Source organism: Tympanuchus pallidicinctus, unplaced genomic scaffold (assembly GCF_026119805.1).
Source record: "Tympanuchus pallidicinctus isolate F22 unplaced genomic scaffold, pur_lepc_1.0 scaffold10, whole genome shotgun sequence".
NCBI classification, from domain to species: Eukaryota; Metazoa; Chordata; class Aves; order Galliformes; family Phasianidae; genus Tympanuchus; species Tympanuchus pallidicinctus.
In genome coordinates this window covers 4207493-4229746 of record NW_026294619.1, presented here as the reverse complement: position 1 = coordinate 4229746, position 22254 = coordinate 4207493, and the positions used below count along the sequence as shown (strand labels likewise).

Below are 22254 nucleotides of genomic sequence, written 5' to 3'. Positions count from 1 at the left end.
CTACATGTTGTCCTGATTTTATTTATCTCAGACATAAAGGTAGTGGATTTGGACAAGCTCAGGCAGTTGGTGAGATACACTTAAGCAGCTGGTTTTGAGGGAAAATCAGAGAAATTCAGAAATGCAAGAGAAGACAAAGAAAAGCCCTACCTCCATTTCCCTTCTCCTAACTTTATGAAGTGAAAATAAAAAATCACATACTTCACCAACTGCCAGGGATGTCTTCTTTTTCCCACTAGAATAAATTTCTCTTGAAGAAAGAGGATATGGTCCAAATTAATAAAATACACATCTTAAAAAGATACTTGTTGTAACATACGTATAAATATACACATTTAAACACAGATGTTGTCATTCCACAGACAACAATTGGTCTTACTTTTCCTATCCCGAGCCAAGTATTCTTTCCCCCTGTCCCTGGTGCAATCTGATCATTTGCACTGTACCTGGGCATAAAAACTTGATAAACAATCCCAGTGCTATGAAAGTTTCATCCAAAACCTGTCACTTCATAGATTCACTCCTGATATTCATTCTGCTTTAAAGACGCATATGATCATCACTTTGATCCCTTCTCCCTCAGCTCTATTAGGGGCACCATCTCTTCAGGGCTTGCAGCTTATAAAAAGACCACCATATTTTTGATACGCCTTTGATGTTGTCTTCCAAACTATCTTTGATTTTTAAGTTCTGTTCAACTCTTTCACCATTACCCTTGATTTCACTTAGGAATTAATAGACCTATAATTTCCTTGGAAGGCTAATTTAGAAATTCCGGCACTATTTCACCCCCTCTTACTTGGAAAGGTAGGTGAAAAAGTATAAAAAGCTGACCAGTGTTGGAAAAAAAATGAAGCTATAGACAAGCTAATATTTTTCTTAAATTTTCAAGCTTATAGCACAAATGAATGATTAAACTGCCAGCAAACAAAATGGTTCTGCATGATGGTAATGAACCACATAGACCCCTTTCTCTAGGTCACTGGTGACCAAAAGCTAAAGGATTTGGTGACCAAAAGCTAAAAGATCCTTTAGTTATTAAAGGATGACTGCAGTAGGACTGTCATCTCAGTCCCATGCTTGAAGATAAAATCTCTTCCACATACGAGAGCTGCATGCCTCTTCTTTTGACACTCATCACAGAGACAGAAACTGAAAAGGTCAAAGGAACTACATTATTTGAAGTAAACTAGACATACAGGCAGTAGAACACTTACTCAAGAGGAGAAACTGGAGTTGTCTTTCAAGCGTCTTTAGTAGGCATTTTCAATTTTTAGCTTATTCTATTTGAGATTTACTCCTCCTCCCTAGGCATCACTAAATGTGACTGAAGATTCATCTTCACTGGGATAAAGAGAGAGATGAAGGCTAAAAACAGGTCAGCCATACATGCACACACATACGCCCCAGGATTTATTTACACACCCTAACCATGTTCAGGTGACACTTGGATACATTTCAGGTTCCCGAAAAAATATATTCTATCTATGGAAGTTGTATCTCAGTGTGTCTTTACTCAAAACTATCCCACTTTCCTCCCACTAAACCTTTTTCATTTCCTCTTCTTTAGAGGAAAAGCTTAAAGGACCTTTTCTCCTCTCATCACTTAATTGAAACAGCTATAAATGGAGACAAATCCACTTAGGAAGTCCCTGCAGAAACTGGAATGTGCATACCTATCCTTTTCAGTATCCACATAGGTCATTCCTGAAGCCTGCTGCCTTTGCTAAGGTACTACTGGCACAGTTTATGGGTTCCTTCCCAGAAGTGTTTGTAATGCTACCACAATTATCATTCTGGGTTGACACTCCAACGTTTAACCCTCGGGACACCCAGAGCTTTTGATAAGACCCTGCAATGAAAAAATCCAAATTCAGCTCAGCAGCTCCAACCAGCAATTTTTCCTGACACTGGTCACACTTGCTATCTGAAGCATCTTCGGCAGAGAAGCACAGGCTGGGTGCTACACAAGCCGCATACAGCACTTCTTGCCCTCTGCCACTTCAGTGCACGGTCTTACGCTGTATCTTGGAGAGCTTCATGCGAGGCGCTCTGCATAGCCCTGTGGCCAAGCACGGTTCCTGCTGTATCACGCCTCTCCCAGCATCTTAGCCCTGCTGGAAAGCATTCAGCATTGAGAGGACCCGTCTTTATGCTGATAACACTAAAATATAAAATAATGCCAACAGCTGGTGCTACAAATGGCTTTTAAAAACGATGTTCATTCACTAAAATTCCTCTTGCTACTTTTGACATGAAACACGCAGTCTCTAATTATTCTGATCAAGACGGTGAAATACAAAAACAAACTTTAATTGTGTTTAACAGATATTTAATCAGGACTCACTGAACTACAGATTAAAGCTGAAATTCATAAACCATAATTACCCAATTGTCGCAAGCTTTTTGGTCCACATTCTGCTTCCGTCTGGGCGTCTGGCACTTTGCCCCGAATTTCTTTTAGTGTCTTCTCAGTTTCATTGCTGTTCATGTTTTCCAGCAGAGATTTAGCACAGATTATAAAATATCTGTTCTTGGCAACTTTATTAGTTGTTTTTTCTTACAAAGATTATATCCCACCTATCCTCTTGCTTGAGCTGAACAAACAGGCATACGCTGTGGGTTATTTCTTGCCACAAGCTGCCCTTTCCTCCTGCCAGAGTTTCTGCTTTTCACCTATTCTATTCAACTTTTAATTCCCTGACCATTGCCATGCTGCCAGAGCACCACCCAGATACTGCTGCGAGCGTGCTATCTCACATATCTACTATGAATTAGTTCTTCCCCTCTTCTTTCTCCGGAGTTAGAAGTGGGTGCAATATGGTTTCCTGATCCGGTGGGGCACTTCAATGTGCTTGATGCCCTGTATTTGTATTTAAGGAGACATAATGAAACATATACCTTTCCCATGGGAAGCAGAGAGTGGTGAGATATATGCTAACCACCAGTTCCTCAGGGAATTAAGTGCACAGGCTCAGACTGCCTCCTGAGAAAATTACAGATTCTCCTTTAGCACGGGCAGGCTGATTGTGCCAGAGAAACAGAGCTGTCACAGTAATATTCTGATCTCCATGCATTATATGCAGGATTTGATGTAACCTATATAGGAAAGCAGTATTAATATCCAGCAGGGTTTTTCTTTGTTGTACTTGGTGGGTTGTTGGGTTTTTTTTGTTTGCTTTTTAACCACGATCCATGCTCCCAAGCACACACAACCTGGTGTTTTTCTAGGCAGAGTTTTCTAAGTCCTAAAGTTTTCGTGCCTAATTATGCTATACTGTACTTGAGAAGAAAAAGAATGAACCTCAAAGATGAAAGTACTGTCCATTAAGATGAGATAGATACATTTAGCAGAATTGATTACAAAGTGGTACCCTATGATGTTTTGTGTGCGATCTTCTGCTTCATAAAGACATCTACACTATGTGCTGCACACCGTTGACACCAAATTCCTTTTTATTTACACTACAGACTTCCAGGATTTGGTAAAGAGTAAGCAGAGGAAGTGCTATTCAAAAAATCCAGAGACAGCTGGAAGATAAAGCTAGGAATATAGAAGCTTATTTGTTCTGCTACTGTACTGCACCAGAGGCATGTTCTGCACAAAGACAACACTGAACTTTCTGGAAACTGATGGAGTTTCGTTACATCTTGCATATCTGCTTATCTTCTTTCCACAAACGTGTTCACATTGCCTTAAAAATGTATGACTCTTCAAACTCCTCTTGCTCAAAGAAGACTCCCTGAAAAGAATCCTTCAAGGTCTCCAGTGCAGCACCTTCCTCATCAAGAATCATCCTCAAGACTTTGAAAGGAAGGGTGGCCTTTAAGAAAAAATTAAAGCAGCCTAACAAACTGCAGGTCAAACTGGCAAACACTACTGCCATACTGGCAATGGACATCACAACCAGCCCACTCTGTGGTGGAGAAATACAGAACTGATGGCTGGGCCAGCCTTTACTTTTCTTTAATTGTGGTATGAGTAATGGGAGGGATATGAAAAAGATGATGCTGTGGAAACAGTGGATCTCAGTCCTCTCTTAAAGATGAATAAGGAGTGAACTTGAAAAAAAAAAAAAAAAAAGGGTTATCCTTCCATGCATACCTGTAATTGCTTTTTCTCTTAATAGCAGGAGCATTCTAGAGGAATTCTGAGTCTGGGAGAAGATATATGCATTTGTCTCCCACTGTTATTCATAAAGTTGAAACATTTCTCTTTATTACCCTGACAAAATCTGTAAGAAACAAAGCTAAAGCGTTTTTATCTATTTCCCTGGACCTGTTATCCACTAATACACAAAACATACATGTATTTTTTTCCACATCTTTCTGTCCTTTTTCGTTACCAAAACCAGTATTTCATACATTTATCACCAGCATTTTGCCTAGTTTCACTTCCACCTCTTTTGAAGAGTCAGACCATCTCTGTTCCTATTGAATTAGTCACATTCCTTGGAAAACCTCTCTACAGCAAACCTGAAACAAGCAATAGCATTATACCTCAGCAATCATTGATGCATGTATATCAAGACTTCTTTTTTGTTTGTTTTTGAAGCCTTCCCTGAAGCCTTCATGAATTGACTGACTTAAATGTCTATGTAAGAACCTGTATCTCACACGTCAGAGCAGTCAGATACCAGACTGGGAAGACAGAGAGATTTGGAGAAATCTGTTATTTTTTCTTTTTCCCTGTTTCTTTTCCTACCTAACAGAGATTTATTCTTTCTGTCAGACTCACACTCCAGTCCAGTCACAGTTCAATATTTGTATCTCATGCATTAGTCTGATGAGAACACATGCTACAGGACAACTGATGGCTTCCTAGAGAAGGCAAGCCTGACTTTTCACAAATAAATTGTTTCGCAGTTTGGCACAATTGTTTGTCCAAGACTTTCAAGCTCTATATTTAAATGATGATAAAGAAATTGCTGCATGGTGTTAGCATCATTCCTCATTCAGACTGCTCCTCTGAAAACAGCCTACAGCCTTCGAGATGCAAAATGTACTATTTTAATGTAGCCAAGGTCCCTCTTTGCTACATTGCTAAATCTATTTAGCAGATTCTTCCTGGTATAATCTGTCCCCAGACCTGCGGAAGCTCAGTGATTTTAAGTGTTTTAAACTAATGATAATGGTTAGTGCTGAGAACAGATGTACCTGGCTGTGGTGCGATCTATTCTATTAGGCTGTTAGGAGCTGTGTATTCATATTGACTCACCATTTTATGCCTATTTTCAAGGTGTGATGGCTGCATGGGGTGTAGTCTGTGTTTTCCCCTGACATACGATCTATTACCGTCTGTGTATTGTGTGATACATGGTGACTGCAAGAAGAGAGAGATGGAGAACATCTGTATGTTTATTTTGATGCCTTATGAAGATTTTGTATGTCTATTCTAGCTGCCCATCAGCAAGATTAAAGGAAGCAGTTGTATATGCTTGCCTTCACACTAGGCCATAACTCAGGGACTTGTTGCACTTCTTAGATGCGTGTGCAGAGAATTTGAAGACTATGCTAAGTACTGTAGAAGTTTACTTTCCCTGTTCTGAAGGCACTGTGCATGAGAGAATTCCCTAGAACTGATGGCTGTTAGCACTGATAATGTGCTAAATGAAAACAGTTTTACTGCTCTTCTATAACCAAAACACAACAAAGCGTAAAACTCTTCAGTTGCATCAATAAACCGTGCTTCACTTCAGGACAATTAAGTGAAATTTCCACGGTGGATTATTTTCCTGGTCATATTACAGGATAGGTGCTGTCATTCACAAACATCTGCTACTGCTGCCTTCTGGGGAGAATACAGGATTTGGGCAGGTCTTGGACCTTCAGGTCTCACCTCAGTGCTACAGCACATAAGCAAACTCTTCCTGCTACCACGGAATGTACCAGTGACTGTGCATGCAGTCATTTCCCTGCAAGAATTCAAAAAGTAGCCACGAGTGAAAAATCACATCAGGCTCTAGCAGACTCACCAAACTTCATCCTGATCAAAAAAATAAATGGAGCTTTCACAAGGAAGATCCAACAAGGTGAAAACCCACGACCATTTAAGCAACAAAAACATGGACAAGCTGAGAGAGTTATAAACACCAGACAAGACTCTTGATGTGAATGGAGACATGTAAACTACTACCCTGATTTGGAAAGATTAACTGCAGGAGTCAGTGCAGCTTAGATCACACCACACTGGGCCAGCATGCCATCAGTTCAATTCCTGAATCACGTTTTCAGCGAGTGACTGAGTTCTCATGTTGTAGGGCAGCACAACTGTGCTGCAGATTAAATCCAGGAGCCTCTTTGTCTCTGTTGCTTTGGCCATTTTGACTAAGGCAGGCACTAGGCTTAAGCCTAGAGCTCCAGCTCTCTTCATCAAAGAATCATGAAAGTATAGAAAATAATTAATTTTCACTTAAATACAAAGAATTTTGGTCTATGGGTGCAAAGAAAAAATTAAAAAGGAAGAAAGCACAACTGAGATGTAATGATATGTTCTCCCTTCACTAAACCATATTCTGAGCATTTTGTCTCTGTCAATGGGAACTGTTACAAAAAGGACATTCTTACAAAAACACTGTAGGTTTACCCAGGCTTGTGCTTCAGAAAGCAGATAATTTTGCAATGGAGAGTCAGAACATAAAGACAAATTCTAATTTCTGATCTGTGAGGCTCTAACTATACTAGAATTTGTGTTCCCATGTCCCTCCTCACCAAGTCCACCCACCATGGAGGTCAATTCAACTTCTGCAGCCTTCTGCCCCTTTTGCAGGTAACCATGCCATCAGTGTGGCCAGAACTCCACTGAAGCAAATACAGATCAGGGAAGGGCAACAGGAACTGAAGAAGAGGGTGATGCTCCCTGACTGTAGGACAGAGAGGATGCTGCTGTTCTGTTAAACAAATAATAATCTTTTCTGCAACCAGAAAGGAAATGGGAAGATGGCAGAAATCTATCTGGCCATGTTGCAGAGAGGAAAGTATTAATTACAGTCTAGTAGCAATCTTTATTCTCATAACAATCTTGCGAGCCTACAGTTCTGGAGAAGTTTCTCATGAGGGGAAGGGAAAAATCCCTAATTCTTAAAAACAACACCAGCTTATGCCTTCTGGTTTTGGCCTGAACCCAGTACCCACAACAGAAACCTTTCAACAGAAGGCAGTAAGGAATTCTCATGGAAAAGGCACAAGACCAAGACCCACGTTTCCAGTAAAAACTGCCCTTTTTTCTCCTCCTCCCAATCCCATTGTTCCCAGGAGATACAATGAAAATGGAAGATTGTTGGGATTTCTATAAGAAGATTTGGCAGGTTTTTCGTATTTGTTAAAACTGCGAGATATGATTTGAATTTGGGGCTTGCTTCTCTCTCGCTAAGAAGAAGAATGAGTTATTTGTTCTCTGAATAAGTATTTGTTATTAGTGGATCAGACATGGATAAGGTATATTATTACAACCATGTTTGTTAGGTATGATTTACATTGTTTGCTGCATATCATCTTAGGCTGTCTTAATTTTGTTATACTTTAAGGGGGTTTTGTTTGATTTTATGCATTTAGTCACAGTTGGTTGTGTTTTGAACTTTGAAAAAAATTAATACAAAGGAAATTAAAAAAAGAAAAAGAAAATATTTTCAAAATGATGTGGAAATCAAATCTATCCCTCAGTAATTTGATTTGTAGGAAATGGAGAGCAAAGCATTACAAAGCATTACAAACAGAATGCCTTGAAGTGCATCATAATTACTTACATGTGCAAATACATTGTCTAGGTTTAGGCATTCAGTTAATAATAGTCATAATAATTCTATGCCCTTGCACAGGGTCTTTCATCCAAGCAATCTCAAGGTTTGTGTAAACAACTGTTAACTGATGCTTGGCTACTTGCAAGTTCTCTGCTGCTCACGGGGATGGGGAATTAGGCACAAAAAATCTCCCAGGTCAAGGATAAATAATGATTTGGTGTCAAGGCAGGAGAGATGGTTTTCTACCTGTAGGTGGATCAGTGATACATAAATTAGCATCTGATCTTGAGTTCCTACAATGTAATGGCACCCTAAGTATGAACAAGTACAACAAATGCGCAGTTCAGATCTTCTGTTCCACAAAAATTAAAGGCTGAGTTGCCTTTATAATAATCAGATCTATGGCTAAGCCTTGGTAGAACTCCAGTATATATAAAAATTTACCAGTAGTCTGTATTAAAGCACAAAAACTGATGAATTTGCCTTCTTTGGAACTCTTTACAACATAAATGGTTGCTATCTGAGGCTCCACAAATGGTTTTCAGACCATGCATCATATACTGAAGCCTGGGCTGAATGTTGAACAAATCTAGAAGAAAGGCATCCTGTTAAGTTCAGTTTTGGCAGGAAGTTTAAAAAGAAAAAAAAAAAAGAAAAAGCAATTATATGCTTTGAGATTATTCTTATTTTGATCTCTAAAGTTTAAAATACCTGAAACTCATAACAGAACTCTGTCTCCATGTTACATCAAAGCATTTCCACAGCTCCTGACATGGAAAGAAATGCTGAATTTCATTTTCATACTCTTCTGCTGTTTACTTCCATGGCACATTGTAGCTGTACAGCTGTGTTGGCCTCTTCCAAGGCCAGGAGAGGAACCCATGGTTTCCGTACTGCCGACCTTTTGCTCCTTGCTATCCAGAACTCCATCCCTCATTCACTACAAGATACGTTTTCGTGCTTCAGTAAATGACCAAACCCCAAGACTGCCGATTTTTGCTGTTTCATTTAGCCATGCCATAATGCTAATGCTTTAAAGTACCAGCTGCTGAAATAGACATAAATGCCATTCTGCAGTTACTGACCCACGTAGGTACACAACTGCCTGTTCTAAGGATTTGACATTAACGCATCCAATTTTTGTTCAGCCTATATTTTAGTGCTCTGTGTAGCCATGACAAGGAAATGTTTCTCTATACTTTTCCATTACCTGTTATGCTTTACACTAATAAAAACAGCGGATATTATTTATTTGTCTGGCTGACTGACAAAGCCAGGCATCAAAGCATCATTCTGGTGTCACATACTTCAACACTCTAATCTTTCAGAACTTGTAAAGCAATCTCTTACGGCGCTTTGTGGGCTGTGAGATCACCCTGACAAACTGTGATAATGTTGGCAATCTCCGAATGGGTGTTCATTTGCAATCTTACTACAGAGGAATTGCTACACTTCCAAATTTGAGGGCTTGACATAATCTGTCTCCACAAAGCTGTCGGGGTCTATTGTAAGGTGGTCTGTGACCCAGGGATTTTATGGGGTTAACATCTATCTCCAGTGCAACTTAATTGTAAGCACCGGAATTACCTAGAGTACAGTTTTACCTATTTTTGCATTCTTTCTCTTTATGCAAAATAGCCCTTATTTATACGTACACAGACAGCACCCACTAACAATATCTGAGTTAGGTGGGGGGGACTGCTCCTAAAAACCATGACCTCTTGCATGCAGCTCACACTAGACTCTCTGCTCCCTTCACCACGCTCTGTGGCCGAGAAATGAGGCAAATGTCAGGTCAAGCGACACAGCTATTGCCATCATCTCTTCCTTTCCGTATGCTCCCAGTACTGGCAGTCTCTGGGCTGCCATCCACAGGATATCCACAATTATGGCCCAGATTGAGGGAGGGGTAGAGAAACGATGGTGCTCTGCCAAGTGTGTCAGAACCTGAACTTGATCCATTTTCATATTAAAACTGAGGACTGCGGGACAACACCATGTTCTCGTGTGCAGAAAGGAAAATAAATTATCACCGCAAAAAATATCAGAGTTAGAGCAGACCTAACACAAATAACTATTTTATATTTGCCTCTGAACTTTAACCAAAGAAATATGCTGTCTTGATGCTGAAGGAAGATTTTTAGCATGCCATAGGATGGTTAAGTGTCACAAGAAAAAGTGAGACAGAGAGTCTGTCTTTATCATATTTATGAGGGTTACAAAACTGCTAGAGAGGTAATTTAATTTGGAAATTACTTAGGAGTCCTTTATAAAAGCAGGGAATGTGGGATGGAAATAGAAAACTGAAAAAAAAAAAAAAAAAAGTGCATCCAGTGTTTCAAAATACATTCTAGGCACAATAGCCTTTCCCTGCTATCATCCCCTGAGGCAAATTTACCAGCTCTGCCACTCCTTGCAGTTAACAGAGGATATTCCTCGAATCCTGCTCTGGATGCTGGCTGGCCACTGCAGCCCTGCCACATTTGGACAAAAACCCCGTGACAGGGCACAGACGTGCCTCATCCATGCAGTGCTGGTGCACAGCCTTAACCTTAAGCACTGGTTTGAATATTTTTCTGAATTAACGTTAGGATATTTTTCTGTCTTTAGCATTTTTACCAAAGGAATTCCTTTCCTTGGATTATTCTATATAATCAAAACATAAATTATTAAAGATTTACTGTGCATAATTTTATCCCCATTTAAATTATTTTCTGCATTTTATTCTCTATAGAAAAGGAAACTTACTGTCATTTTCCAACCTAAGAATAAGTACCTCGCTGCAGGGTAACTGAAGATTTTTTAAAATCCATATAAATTCCAAACTTGTATTTGGCCCTCAATTACAGCAAACTACCTTCTGCTCTGGTCAGTAAATTGCTGGCTGTTTTCACAAGGATCTGCACACTCTCACGTCTCTTCAGCCCTCCAGAAAAGTGAGTACAGCCTTGGAAAAAAAAGCTAGATGTTTTAATGTGTGTATTATCTTAGTGAAGTCAGTAGACTGAGTAGACACGAAAATGGGGTGGAACGAGCAGCCAACCAAAAGATCCACAGGCTTCAAAAGGTTGATACCAATGCTGCAGAGGAGACAATCCTGAAATGGTATGGAAAATGGTATATACTTTTCCTTCCTACAACACACTGCACTGACTGGTAGTCAATGCTTTTACTCTAGAATAACCTGGATTTGATGAGTACACTTGAAAACCAGTTATTATTTGACTCTTTTCTACAGTAACCTATACTTTTTAAAAAGGAAAGGCTAGTGCCACTTTAGAAGCTTTGTTCTAAAATTTTGTTCTAAACAGCTGAATTACAATGTTTCTCCTAATTATTTATATTTTCAAATATTTTTAATACTGACAATAAGTTGCTATACATTCAAAATTATTTAAGAAATAAAGAAAACAAACTATAGCTGGTAGCTCAATATTTATAGAGCGAAGTCAACAAAAACATATTAAATTTACCATAAACAAGAGGTTTCCTATCATGACAGCAAATTCTAATGTAATTCATTTGTCATATAAATTATGTCCATGGGGAGGTCCTATGACATTAATTCGGTCAGAGAGAGAAGGAAAACAAATAGAAAACTTCTCCAAATTCCAAATAATAGGTTTTAAGGATAGCTGTATCAACAATATCATCGGAAAGTTCTTCCCTCCTCTGCCTCTTTTTCTTTCCCAGACACCAAAATCATCAGACTCAGAATCATCTTTGCCTACCAAGAAGGAAGGAAATTGTACAAGTCCAACTACACAACATTTCTGAAGTGAAAAGCTTTGCATGCAGCTCAGTCTTTCCAAACTACAAACTCCCTGCAAGAGTTCAGAAACATAATTTTGTAAGGATTCATTGTGTCAATGTGGCTTTTAAGCACAAAGCTGCAATTGCAAAATCTGGGCATGATGCATTCATCACACAACACAGAAAAGCAAAGGGCAGAGAAAAACAATAAGAATTTTAGATAAATTTTAATTCTGCTCAAACTCATCCTAACATCAAAACTATGAAGCTTTGTCTGTCCATTAGTTTCTCTAGAGTTTATATAAAAAAGAATTTGTCCTTGTACTTTTCCAGTACCACTCTAGCTTCATTTAGAGAAAGAAACAAGACTTAGCTTTTTTCACTCTTCTCAACACAGCTCACTGAATTGGAGGTGTTGATACACATACACAAAATCTAGCATATTTTCTGATCCCCTTCTGAACACAGATCAGATTTTGCTCTTACAGCTGCCTGTGCAACATTCTGGGAAGACTGTAGTTATAAGGACTCAATAGGAAGATGACAAAATGCAGGGGAGTAACAAACAGCTGATGGTGCTTGATCATAATTGACATTAACACACCATGCACTAGTGGATATCTCCAAAGTGCAGATTTCATGTGATCATGTGAGGGCATGAGATCACATTTCTGCCACCCCTTCCATATTTTAACGATAGCAGTGAGGGACACAAGATACCAAATAAAGTATGCAGTTTGCAAGCATGAAGTCAAAGCATCAAAACATTTTCAAAAACTGCATGAGAAAGAATGAATTTACAGTGGATCTATGCTTTATGCTTTGAGGTGGCAGAGTTCTCGATCTTGCAGAAAGTTCCTAAAGCTCAATTTACTACGTTGTCAAATATAGCCTAGGGGAACAATCTGACTTACAGCATCTTTATGACTGGTGATGAAAGAACCCTGCTTCACTTTTAGATCCCGAGTTTGGCTCAAGATAGCACAGCAGAGAACAGAACATCTTTTATTTTATGCTGGATGTTCACAGTGTTCCCCTTCAGCACGGAATTAGGTTTTACTACATGGAATTCTCACAGAGTTCACTGTTGATTAGAATTCACACCTTTAGATTTTGGGGATATACTTCACATCCTTCATTATTATTGCTGCTGAAGACATGTATTACAGTATGCTCTTATCATTGTAGCATCTGAAATGGAAATCTTTAAGAAAATTGGGAAAAAAAAATGTATTTAACCAGTTTTCAGAATATCTTATTCAGCTTTGGAAGGGCTTCAGAGCACAGTAACCACATTAATTGCATATTACATGGACAGCCAAGGGTAACTCTGTTACTATGCAGCTTTTACTGTTGTCATGTTGTTTCAAAACATTTTTCATGTCATAAATACATAGGAAAGCACTGCATGACACTGGACAATGCTGCAGATCCTCGAGAAATAACTGTTGCACAAGCATGGAGCAGTCTGCACAGATATAAATAGCATGGCCCAAGTCTGCTCTAAATTACATTTATTCATGGAAGTCAACTGGTACTACCAGTAGAACAGAATAGATAAGAGGATGCAAAAAAATATAAAATATGGTACTGCTGTACAATTATCCTTGGGCCAAAGCCTGTCAATCTGCCATCGTTTACATTCTCCCCCTTTCTCAGTATGGCTTTACAGGAAATAAGAAAAATAAGAATATCTGGTATTTCTAGTTTTATCATGCACTGGAGGACACACGTCCAAGAACATATGGACATAAATGTGTCAGTATCCTACATCACTTTTATTTCAAAAATGTTATTAATTTCTGTGGGTGGAGTCCAAAATTTTAACGCCATATTAACAAACAGTGGCTGTTTTTGCAAAGCATGGTTCAGAAGGAGCATTTGTATAGCACTCCAAGGATAACATTTTAACTCTATTTGAAATGATTTTCTGACTTGTAGTGCTCTTAAAAGGTAAGTATCACTACTACTGACAGAGTATTTCACAGCTTTCATTTTCAGTTTCATCATATACCTCACTTCTGTCCACCAGGATATGAAGCAGGTCTGGACTCTCCATACATAGAACTTTAAATGAATCTCTTTTCACTTTACCATGTAGAGCATATTACTTCAGGATTGGTACTTTCAGTATTAGTCTCAATTATATGAGTGATGAATGCTACTCCAGTCAAAAAGCAAGACCAAGATAATAAAAGTCTTTATCTGTCTAACAACCTAAATTTCAGTCCAAACACTCCCGATCAACTTAGCTTCTTTACCAAAAACACAAGTACAGACAGATACTGTGGTTATTTGCCACACAAATGTTCCAAGTGGAGACAGTGAAAATCGAACTGCCAAAGGGCTTTTCTGCAGTGAATTAACAGGTGATTTGGCATTGAAATTTCTACCTGTTAGTAGTTTTCATCTTTGGTTTCAAGACAGAAAATGGGATGATACCTTTCAAAGCTGCATCTCAATCAGGCTGTACGAAGAGCAAGGTTTCATTCCAACCAAATCTCTCTCTCTCTCTTGTTGAGTTGAGGAAAACTGCCAACGACTGCTGCTCTTGCCATCAGCATGCCATGTAGATGTTAAGAGAAGGCAAAGTAAAGGGAAAGAAAAAAAAAGAAAAATATAAGTTTTATATAAACAACAAGCTACACATAATGACTACATTTGAGGACAACAAAATGAAAAGCATTGGCTTTAGTACGAGGAAATAAACAAATACATTAAACCTTGGAATAGCTTCAGCTGCGAGTTACTGGATATGGAGAATATGTCTCTAAAATCAGCTTCAGAGGATACAATATTTTGAAAACATATGATAAACCTAAAGGGACAACATCAGAGAAACATACCTACTGTAGCATCAAATGCACTACGCTATTACTCATAGAGCAGGTTAAGTCCCTTCAAAAACCCTGTAATGCAGTATAAGCACTTACAACATATGTTCTTGCCTGCAAATAGCCCAGGGTGCTAGAGGTGGTGTTTGTTTTTTGTTTTTTTAAAGCCTTCTACATGGGCCTAACACTGCCTTTGTTGAAGGTAGTGTTAACATGCATCAAATGCAGTGGGAATCAAATGTGGTTAACTGCATACTTTGAAAAATCACAGCCAATATGTTCATCTGATGCCATCATTCTCTGAGGACAAGTGTAGGCTATGGAATAGTACAAGCGATAAGGAGCAGCAGTCTCAAGTAAACTTTTCAGAACCCAGGAAGCTTGTTTCATTTCAGGAGAACTTTTTAAATGGATAACTGGGATTGTGCATCTTCAAAACAGTACTAAAGAGTAAGTAAAAGACTGCCAAGATAACCTTACAGTGATAGAATTTTCAATGCCTTTTCATTAAAAAAAAAAAAAAAAAGTTCTTCAATGCAACTCTTAAGAGAACAGCAGCCAGTGAAAGCATGCTCCTTGGATTAATGTAAGAAGTCAGTACCCCCCAACTAACAGTAAATGTAATGAGAGTGTCTTCAACACATTTGCTATGAATCAAAATGGGTTCACATTCACCAGTATGCAGAAAAGTAGAATCCTAACTATCAGCGAGATCCTTTGTTTTGCTCCAGTAAAACTGTTCCAGGAAGTTGAATATACTAAGCACAGAACACGAGAACTGCATGATTAAATTGCATTAAGTTACCTGTACTGATAAAACACAGGATCAGATGTGAACAGAAAACAGCACTTTCTTATCATGGGGATGTAATCATTATGGGTGGGAGCAAAAACTCCTAAGCTGGGAAGTGAAAATAAAAGTGGATCTTCTTTCCCCATGAGAAAGTGGTTCTAGAAAAATCCACCTGAGATATCTCAAATAACATTTTCTGTAGACTAGCTAGAAAACAGAGAAAAAGAGCCTTCCAGAATGAGCAGCTGGGACATACTTGTTTTGACTTTTCTCGGGTAAAACAGTTATTCCCAAGGAAATTTGGTATTTCAAGAAAATGAATTTCTGCTGAAAAATTATTCAAATGGAAAATGCCTGGCCACATCTACAAAGGGCAGGACCACTGCCCTCAGCCAGGGAAAGAAGTACGCCAAGACCAGTGGACTGGGTAAGTCCCAGCCTCTATTTCTGGTTCCGCCCCAGTCTTCTTACACAATCTTCCATTCCTTGTGATGCTATTTCTTCTCCAGCCTTTCTTTTACGGAATCACAAGATATCCTGAGTTGGAAGGGACCTACGAGGATCACTGAGTACAATTCCTGACCGCACACAGCACCACGCAAAATTCAAACCCTGTGTCTGGTAACAATGGCCAAACACTCCTTGAACTCTCACAGCTCAGCGCCGTGCCCACAGGCTGTTCCATGCCCAGCGCCCTGTGGTGCAGCCCCTGTCCCTGACCCCCAGCTGCCTTTCCCCTGACACAGCTCCATGCTGTTCCCTCGGGCCCTGTCGCTGTCACACAGAGCAGAGCTCAGTGCTGCCCCTCTGCTCCTTGTGAGGAGCTGCAGCCGCCATTAGGCTCCCTTGAGCTCCTCTGCTCTGGGCTGAGCACACCACTTGCCCTCCAGACCTTTCTCCATCTTTGTAGCCCTCCTTTGGACACTCTCTACTAGTTTTATGTCTTGATGTTGTGGCACTAAGCCTGCAACAGTGCTCCAGGTGAGGCTACACAGTGGAGAGTGGGACAATTCCTTTCTACTCTTGGCTGTGCACCCTTCAGGACAGGAACCATCTCTCACTATACGGTATATGCTGCACAATATAACACACATGTTTAAGGACTTTGAGCACTGCAATAACAACAGTATTTTCCTTCTAGCTAGCTCCTTAAGCTGAGAAAAACACAACCTATGGCTGCAACTCTATTGTATACCATGGGGATGCAGGAGGATGTCTTTTCATCATAAAACTAATCAGATTTAATACACAGAATCAGACAACTGTATAGCCCAGTCTTGTGATCTGTGTTCCAAGCTGCCAGAAATAAGGCAGGAAAGAAGGGGGGCCATCTCCTGTGTCCTTAATGAAAGAAGAAGAGAGATGACTGGACTAAGAGCTGATGAGGTTACAAGGCAACAGCAGTGCCATGAGTTGTTTGGGCTTAAAGCCAGATGTCTTGTATTTCCTTTGATTGTTTCTAAATAATTAATGGAATTAATTTAATCATGTGACCCCCTCTGCCTTTTTTTTTTTTTTAGTATTTGGCTCTGTATACTAACACTAAATATAAAGGAGAAAAATGAGATAGTATATAGCATACTGAATATTGATGCTGTGTGTTTAGACTGCATCAACAGCTGATAATCATATCCACAAGACAGTATATCTACAGCACACACACTGTTTGCATGAAACAGATCAAGTACTAGCCTTCATGCTCCATCCATAAACCAGCTCATCTATGGCATATGGGCACTGCACGTTTGAAGTAGTAAGATAGAGGGTACAGTTTTCTCTCCACCCACACTAAGATGAACCTGCCACTACTGTTTCACGTAACATTTTCTGGCAAGCTCCCAGTTTTCAGTCATGCTGGTTTGCTTGAAAGAAACACTCAGAGGAGACTCAGCTCGTCTAGCTGTTTGAACAAACAAAATAATCACATATCTTGAGCTAATGGTCCAAGGCTTAATGAAGTTCATAGAAAAGAGGCTACATATGATGTAAATGTCCCCTTCTGATTTATTCAGATCAGTCACTGCTGTTTGTAAAAGGAAATGGATTATGAGAATAGTAAGTAGCCCTGTGCTTTGGTGTAGACAAGCTTTTTCTTGGTACAGGAGTAGTTGGTGCACAAAGAAAACTGCAACCACTAGCAGTAAGAATTCCACTTTTCCAAATTTTTCTACACTAAGGCACTGACTGTAACTGCAGGAGAAGGTGTGCTCCTGTATCTCACTTGTTGAAGGTTCCAGTCTCAGAGGCACGATAATCCTATATGAATATTTTGAACATTAGGATTAGACTAACGATGTAAGACTGCCAAAATATAACAGCAGAAATCCTGAACAAATGAAGACTACTGAAGATAGCTCCCTACTCCCTACATGCACATGTACTCAGTAAAAACACTTGCCTGATCTCCTACATGCTTCTCCAACATACTCTCAGCTCCTTCATGCAATTCTCCAGCTCCACTCGTCTTATCTACTCTTTTTTCCAACCACATTTCAAGTTACCTTGAATCACATGGCACCAATCAGCAGATAATTTTAAATGTAGCAGCTGTAAGACAATGGAAGTGAGAGAGAAATCTGACAGCTTGGGGATCACTCCTGCTTTGTCCAGCAGTGCCCCCGATTTTCAGAAGTAAGGACACAGCATCTTCACAGACGTCAAGAAAAATTTTCAGAAACATGCACAAAGCTGACCTAGGAGCCAGGTAGGAGTATAAGTGGGAAGTTGCAGAGTGCTTGGAAAAATCTACTTTCTTATATTTTAATCCTAGATCCCTATTTGATAGTCACTGGATCAGTCACCAGTACTAGTGTTTTCTACAGCTAAAATTATTCAGTCGTGAGAAGTGAATGCTAAAGAGCTCTCTATCAAAAAGCCTGGCCATAATCTTCAAGGACTTAGCAGGCAAGGCCAAGCAACTCTACAGGCATCTTTCTCCATCATTAACTAAGAGAGCCAATTGGCTTCATAAGAAGAAATTAATTTCATTACAAGAAGACTACAAGGGCCATATGCCTTAGCCTCTCAACTGGAACTGGGGCAGCACCAAAAACTGCATCAGACCCACACACTGTACAGAACTTCAGCTGGAGAGAGCATCATTACTACCAGAACCCAGGCTACAGCACTGCAGAGCGCTTTGTGGATGTCAACTCATGCTGAGGGGCACTTCTGCAAGAAAAGAGCAAGATGAATGAGACTGATCACACTGAGCAACCAGAACCTTACTCTGTCCTGTAAGCCTTTCTCTAAAATGGTTATGAAGTTGTATGTCACCACACAAAAATGCAGAAAAAAAAAGTGGAAAAGAAACCACATTGGTTAAAAAAAGAACAAGAGCAACATACAGAGAAACTTGAAGTGACTCCTACAGTTTCCACCAGCTACGTATAACACACACAGAGTACCCTCTCCTTGAAAGTCAGTCACAGATAAACAGGCACTGGGTTTTGCATTCAATGAAACTGTTTCAAGATAGGAGTGATCACGCAGGAAAAAGCTAAATTACTTCCAAGGCAGAAACACTAGAAATAGTCGACAATATAGTTGGTTGGTATCTGCATCTCAGTAAATCACACACAACCCTATATTTGCTTGTTTTTCAGCATTTTGGGAGAGAGGGTGTGTTAGAGTGAGATGATGACATTTTTCCTGTAGCACCAAGGTTCTCTGAAAGCGACTACGTATCAAACTTTGCTGAGAATGCATTTTTTGTTCTTCTGCTTTATTTCCCTTTAATGATAGCTTTGCAGTGAATCCTATTTGTAAGTAGCTCAAATAAATGCAAATTTTATCTTGTAAGCAATACCTTCCAAAATATTACTACAACTGAAAATAAAAAATGAAGAGCAAAAATGCACTGGGTCTTCCCCAGTGCCCCCATCTCTCCAGGGGACTGGACTGCTTGCTATTACTGTATATGGAGTACCATGCAGGGTACTTGGCATTATAAATATGTACTATATTGAAAATATACAGTCCAAGACCCCAGGGGCCTACGTTCTAGTTAAAAATTAGACTTGTGCAAATAACTGATTTATTTGAGTAGCTGACTGAACTGCGAACACTGAAAGGAAGAAAACAACAACACCTAGGAGTTTTATAAAATGGAGTAGCTATTTGTTCGTGTTAGATACATTTCAATTAAAGCAGGTTTTGTTTCAAAACAAAGCCAGAAATCTTGTTTAGACACAAAGGACAAAAGTTTTTGGCTTTACAAAGCATTTCTTTTAACATTTTTTTTCTCAGATTATTTATTTTCCATAGGTTTGGCTCACTTGTATCTGAGGCAAGCAGATTTTGGCACAGAAAACATTATATTCAACAGTTTTACCCAACTCTGAATCTAAGGGCTAAACTACAAGTCCACCGGCTCCTGACTTCTCTAGCGCTATTTCTGATGGCCCTTCTTCAAGTGTAGCAATGCAAACCAGCCCTGGCCCTAGTCTTTCTATAATATTCATTCGACATGGGAGCAGACAGTATGGGTCAGATACACACAGCAGTGAATAAACTCACTTGACCAGTGCTAATGAGTTTGACCAGGAAGGCGGGGGATTTGTCTTCTCGTTTTGGTTCAGCCCCTGCTTGTGCATCCAAGGTGAGTTATTTCACTTCTTTATGGTTGCCTGTCTGTCCATCCTTCACCTCTGCTGTCTCTAAGCAAATTTAAGCATTAGATACACCTCCTGAAGTGCATCTGAATGGCATATAACATAATAGATTGCTTATCTTAACCAGAGTCTGCATGATTTATTATAATATAAATAACTGCTTGACTGCAATCAAATCTCTTTTTAATGCCAACAGTTTCACTTGCATATACTTAGTGGCCCATCATGGGACCATCATTTTCTTTTTTAATTAATTACTTATTAATAGAGGTAAAATATGAATGGATGGCAAGTCTAGCTTTTTCCTGTTTCATCAGTTCCAGTGGTAAAAGAAAGCATCTTATTTACTGCTTCTACGAACCAATAGGAACATGTAATGAGTGAAGTCTGAAACCCTGGATCCCCTTGGCACTTTTATGTCCCCATTATTTAGGGATAAACCCATTCAGCCCGTTCAGAGAGAGCGAGACAGGTGGCTTTAAAGCTGCTTGCTGAAATGCCAAGCAGGTAACCTCCACATTCTTATGAATGTAGGTTTGGCCGCAATATTGCAACTGGTGTGAATGGGAAATGCAAGCTCCTAATGCAGTCCTACGGTATATCTGTAAAGAGGCAGAAGCAGTCTGTGAGGCTGGAAGAAAGAGGTTAGAGTGCTTCTGCTTTGGAGACCCCACACCTCCTATAGGGCCCACTTGCTTACTCAGAAGGTGGCTAGAATTTCTTAGAAAATAAATAATCTAGAAACTAATGCAAAATGACGAACTCTTCAACTTTGACGTGCAGTGCTGAGGGCTGGGGGTGGGGAGGTTTTTCAGAGCGTACGGGGCTGTCACAGACAATAAAATCAGTCACGTTTTTAAAACACTGGGGACAGAGTTGAGAATGTGCCCCATTATGTCATAAGATGTACTCCCTGGTTACAAAAGGTGCGTGGGTTACTGTGAGCTCGCGTGCTCATTTGCTGAGACCGTAAAAGGCAGAACAAAGCGCAGCCTGAGAAATAACTGCATGATCGTATTTGTTGTATGGGCCCAGTCCTGCTCACCTCAGCTACCCTGGAGTACAATTCCTCTCCATCCTTCAGACTGCTGCTCTTTAACAGGCAAAAACATACCGCTGCCATCTCGCAGCCAGCTCATCAGTGAGGCTGAGCCTCATCCACAGCCTCCTGCGAGGGGACCACTAAAGCCTTCCAGGCCCTGCTGCTCGGCATCAACATGACTGTGCTCTGTCCAAGGGCCACATCTGCAGTCAGCGATTCCCGCCCGCATGCTAATGCCCCTGCTTCCCCTCCATGCCATGCTAAAGAAGCAATTATTATAATTAAAAATAAATCCTTCTCTCTGTCGATTGTACTTACTGGCCATTGCTGCCATCTAGCCAGAAGCATCACCAATACTAACGGAAGCCTTCAGCCTGTTTATTTTCCCTTTGCTGCCGGCCCGAAGCAGGGATAAATGCCTCCCTTGTTACTCACTACCTCAGTGGAGAGATTTGTAAACTTTCACAGGGGTTTCCTTTTATTTTTTCAACAGGTGACAAAATACTGTATGAGTGCAGGTGCTCTGGAGACACAAACAGGAAAATGGAGATCAGACACAGCTGTGGCTGAAGAAAGGGAAAATTCAAGATAAAGACAGCAGATAAGAGAATGCTAAAAAGAGCAGAGAAATGTTTGAAAAGGGGTAGTTAAATATATATATATATATTGCTAACTTACTTCTGCAAGGTAGTTCTAGCAGAATAATTTTGTCTATTTTGTTATCATGCCAAATTTTGGCAGGTGTTACTGGGTGAGGGTTGGCAGTTTATTGAAAAAAGTTTCTAGATGTTATTGGAAAAGGATTAAGAAGCTGTTGACTCAAGCTAGCATTGAAGGTCACAGCTGAGGGGCACTAGCTGGTGTTACTGGACGTGGTAAAGAAGGAATGATAAGGATGTGATTTCTGAGTGCTCCCAAGTTCATATTCATTCTTCAAAGAATTTGTTCCCGAACTTCAGTCATGGATATGTTCCTACTGGAGGGCTCACTGTGCAGCCATCCTTTCATCTCCTTTTGGAGTATGTGGCGTGAGATACGAACAAAAAAGAATATTACAAAAAGGATATTTGGAAACATTCAGATGGAGTTTCATGGGCTGTTTTCTGCCTAAACTTCAGCTATCAGAAGCCAACTTAAATTCACAGACACTGTAGGCACTCACATCTCTAGACAGCACAGTTTCAGAGCCCCAACCTCAGTGACATAGCAAAGAAGCATAGAAGCAAAAGGTGGCAAACAGTGGGTAAAGAGAAAATAATCATGAATGCATCATAAAAGGCACTGATCACTCTCTGATCATAATATTCAATAAAATAAAAGAGGGGAGGGGAGGAGAACAATGAATATTTGTGAATCGAAATTCTTTTGCTGTGCTTACCACACAGGGAAAAAAGAAAAAGCTGTATTTTGCTTCCCTGATTTTTTCCACTAAACAGGGAGGTTTCATGGGTATTCTAGAGTAATATTCAGCTGTGAATCC

The 22254-nt window shown here is 39.8% G+C and overlaps 1 protein-coding gene across 22 annotated transcripts in view; it reads right to left on the bottom strand.

Moving 5' to 3' along the window:
- The window catches only part of ZBTB20 (zinc finger and BTB domain containing 20), a 466833-nt gene that overhangs the window by 168001 nt on the left and 276578 nt on the right, over positions 1-22254 (bottom strand). For 20 of the 22 annotated variants that reach the window (XR_008211397.1, XR_008211398.1, XR_008211401.1 and 17 more), the window contains one exon: positions 13935-14037. The exons of 1 other annotated variant lie outside the window; for it this stretch is intronic. The gene's annotated coding sequence lies outside the window, so the exon portion shown is untranslated. Of the gene's footprint in view, positions 1-13934; positions 14043-22254 lie in introns of all 22 variants that reach the window. One more of the 22 variants, XM_052704412.1, reaches the window with a different exon arrangement.